Consider the following 4051-nt stretch of genomic DNA (forward strand, 5'->3'; position numbering starts at 1 on the left):
CAAGTTTTTTTAATTGAAGATTTAATAAATATTTTTTGAAATTTTTATCCAAAAAAATGAACTCTTCTATACTTCCATTGCTGGAGTCCGTACCTTTGTTTCTGCTTTTGGACATTTGCCTTCTCGGCGGCCCTAATACCGGATGGGACCCTGGACTCCGTGCAACCTGCCGTTCCCAGGCCATACAAAGATCTAGTCTGGGTGAGCTGTTTTTCTCTTTTCTTATTTGCATAGCTACTATAATACTGCCCCCTATGTACAAGAATATAACTACTATAATACTGCCCCCTATGTACAAGAATATATCTACTATAATACTGCCCCCTATGTACAACAATATAACTACTATAATACTGCCCCCTATGTACAAGAATATAACTACTATAATACTGCCCCCTATGTACAAGAATATAACTACTATAATACTGCTCCCCTATGTACAAGAATATAACTACTATAATACTGCTCCCTATGTACAAGAATATAACTACTATAATACTGCCCCCTATGTACAAAAATATAACTACTATAATACTGCCCTCTATGTACAAGAATATAACTACCATTACTACTGCTACTATGCCATATAACACGCCAGCCAGTCCCCTCTATATAGCCAGCCAGCCCCCCCAGGTATATAGCCAGCCAACCCCCAGTATATAGCCAGCCAGCCCCCCCTAGTATATAGCCAGCCAGTCCCCTCAGTATTCAGCCAGCCAACCCCCCCAGAGTATATAACCAGCCCCCCACAGTAAATAGCCAGCCAGCCCCCCCTCACAGTATATAGCAGCCTACCCCAGTATATAACCAGCCAGTCCCCCCGGTATTCAGCCAGCCAGCCCCCCCAAAGTATATAACCAGCTCCCCCACAGTATATAGCCAGCCAGCCAGCCTCCCACCACAGTACATAGCAGCCTGCCCACCCAGTATATAGTCAGCCTTCCCCCCAGTATATAGCTAGCCAGCCCCCCCACAGTATATAGCAGTCTACCCCAGTATATAGCCAGCCAGCCTTCCCCAGTATATAGCCAGCCATGCCCCCCACAGTATATAGCCAGCCATCTCCCCCCACAGTATACAGCCAGCCTGCCTCCCCCCAGTATATGGCCAGCCCCCCACAGTATATAGCCAGCCCCCCCCCCACAATAGATAGCCAGATGGCCTTCATCACCACAGCATATAGCTAGCCCCCCACAGTATATAGCCAGCCTGCCATCCCCCTCCCCCCTGTATACAGCCAGCCTGCCCCACAGTATACAGCCAGCCTGCCTCCCCCCAGTATATGGCCAGCTTCCCCACAGTATGTAGCCAGTCCCCCAAAGTATATAGCCAGACAGTCCCCACCCTCAGTATATAACCAGCCCCCCACAGTATATAGCCAGACAGCCCCCACCCTCACATATATAGCCAGTCTGGCCCACTGTGTACAGCTAGCCAGCCCCCCACAGTATGTATCCAGCCCCCACAGTATGTAGTTAACCCCCCCACAGTACATAGACAGACGGCCCCCACCCCAACAGTATATAGCCAGCCTGCCCCACTGTGTACACCCAGCCTGCCCCCCCCCCCTATACAGCCAGTCCCCTGCCCAACACATAAACAAAAACAATTAACTCACCTTTCTGATGCTCCAACGAAGCTCCGCTGATCCAGTCCGGCTGGCAGTGACAGCTCTGTGAGCTTGCCGATGCCATATTCTGTGCACGGCCGTTCCCCTGCTGTGCCATAAAAGCAAATCTACCGGTGGCTCGACACAAATCTAATGGGCTATATGGGGGGCCAAGCGACTGCCCAAATTACTCACACTGTAAAGCACCATTGGTGGGGGCCCCATAGGAACACAGTGGTGGGGGCCCTGGGGAGTGCGCCCTGGGAGTCCACCCCATAATTCGGCCTTGGTGCTGCCTTCGGACTACAGGAAACAAAAAAAATTTGATGAGCAAAAGTTCGTCCTCGGGCAGCACTGAATGGGATTTAATACGCTGGGGAATAAGGGTGGGATTAGGATGAAGCAGTCTACTCCAGATCCTACATTTGTAAAGTTTCATGAGTGGAAATAGAAAAGACAAAACAGCAGCTTTGCAGATTTGATCCATTGTTACTTGCGCTCTTTCTGCCCAGGAGGCCGCCACTGACCTGGTAGAAAGTGCTTTAATCTTAAGAGGAGAAGAGAGACCCTCCAAAGTGTAACACATCGAGATGATACTTCTCAACCACCTGGCTAAGGTTGGCTTACTTGCCTTTTTACCTTTGTTATAGCCCCTCTATATTGTAGAAACAACGCCTCTGTTTGTCTAATATCTTTACCTTAGATAAGTATCAAAGGATACACCTTTTCATATCTAATAATTATAGGTTTTCCTGTCCCACTTCTTCTGGTGCTGGTGAAAAAATGCAAAGAATGATCTATTGATTAACTGCCAACTAGGATAGTACTTTAGGCAAAAAAACCTGGCATGGTGCGAAGAATAATACAGTTACCCATAACCCTCATGTACGGATCTTTACAGGAAAATGCCTGGATCTCACTCACTCTTCTTGCAGAGAATATAGAAACCAGGAATACTGTTTTCCATGAAAGAAGGTGAAGAGGGATATCCTGAATAGGTTTAAACAGAGGCAGGGCTAGGCACTTCAGGAAAACCAACAAGTCCCAAGATGATAATGGAGATTTCTTCAAACCCCTGAAAACTTTGAAGCAGAGGGTTATCTGAAAAAATACCTCCCAAGATGGAGTTTATAGCTGTCAAATGAACTAGTGTATTAAACTTAAGACCTTCCTTAAGACCGTCCTGAAGAAATTGAATTTTATGGTTTTAGTTTTACTGGAAGCGAATAATGTCTCTATGACCTCCTCAGAAAAGCCAGACCTTTTTAGCTGCCTCCTTACAGCCTTCGGGCAGTAAGATGAAGGTGATCTGGGTTGGGATGAAAATAACTGCCCTGAACAAGAAGGTCCTTCTAGTAGGGCAGCTTCCAAAATATCCTCTGAGAGAGACCAAGAAGCAGGAAAAATCATGAACTCCTTGCCAAAAGGGGATGATTGCAATGACTAGAGTTTTCTCTCTTCTTATCTTTTGTAGTATCTTGGGAATGAGAGGTAGAGGGGGGAACTCATAAAGGAACCAATTCTCCCAACTGAAGAACAGAGCCTGAAAAGGTTTCCCTAGCTTTTCAAAGAACAAAACATCAGTAGTTTTCGTCGCCATTAGATCCATTTGAGGACAGCCCATTTTTTGAATGACCATCTTAAACACTTCCCTGTTCAGGGACTATACTGCCAGATGGATTAGATTTGGGCTCAGCTACTCCACTTTCACATTCAGGAAGTCCCTTGGATGTATTGCCATCAGGCCCAGGGCCTTCTTCTCTGTTCATCTCATTATGTGAGCAAATTCCTTGGAGAGTGAGGTTGGCTGACCAAATCAAAATCTCTTGATCCTACAGGAGACTCTGAAAATGCTGGAGTGTCGCACTCCAAACTGCCTCTAAACCCCCTTCTGGTTTTCCTGTTTTTTCTCATCGAAGAGAACCTGTGATAACTAAGACGGCAAGACCTGTAAAACTTCCTCCTAGCATTAACCCCTTAAGGACGGAGGGTTTTTCGGCTCATTTCTCGCTCTCCAACTTAAAAAATCCATAACTTTTTCATTTTTCCGTGTACAGACCTGTGTGAGGGCTTATTTTGTGCGTAACAAATTTTACTTTCCCGTAATGTTATTTATTTTAACATGCCGTGTACTGCGAAGCTGAAAAAAAATTCCAAATGTGGAAAAATTGAAAAAAAAACGCACTTGCGTCACGTTCTTGTGGGCTCAGTTTATACGACTTTCACTCTTTGCTCCAAATAACATGCCTACTTTATTCTTTGGTTCGGTGCGATCGCGGAGATACCAAATTTATATAGGTTTTATTGTGTTTTAATACATTTTCAAAAATTAAACGAATGTGTACAAAAAAGAAAAAAAACATTTTTGCCATCTTCTGACGCTAATAAGTTTTTCATACTTTGGCGCACGGAAATGTGTGAGGGGTCATTTTTTGCGAAATG

The sequence above is a fragment of the Engystomops pustulosus genome, chromosome 7 (assembly GCF_040894005.1).
Source record: "Engystomops pustulosus chromosome 7, aEngPut4.maternal, whole genome shotgun sequence".
Classification (NCBI taxonomy): Eukaryota; Metazoa; Chordata; class Amphibia; order Anura; family Leptodactylidae; genus Engystomops; species Engystomops pustulosus.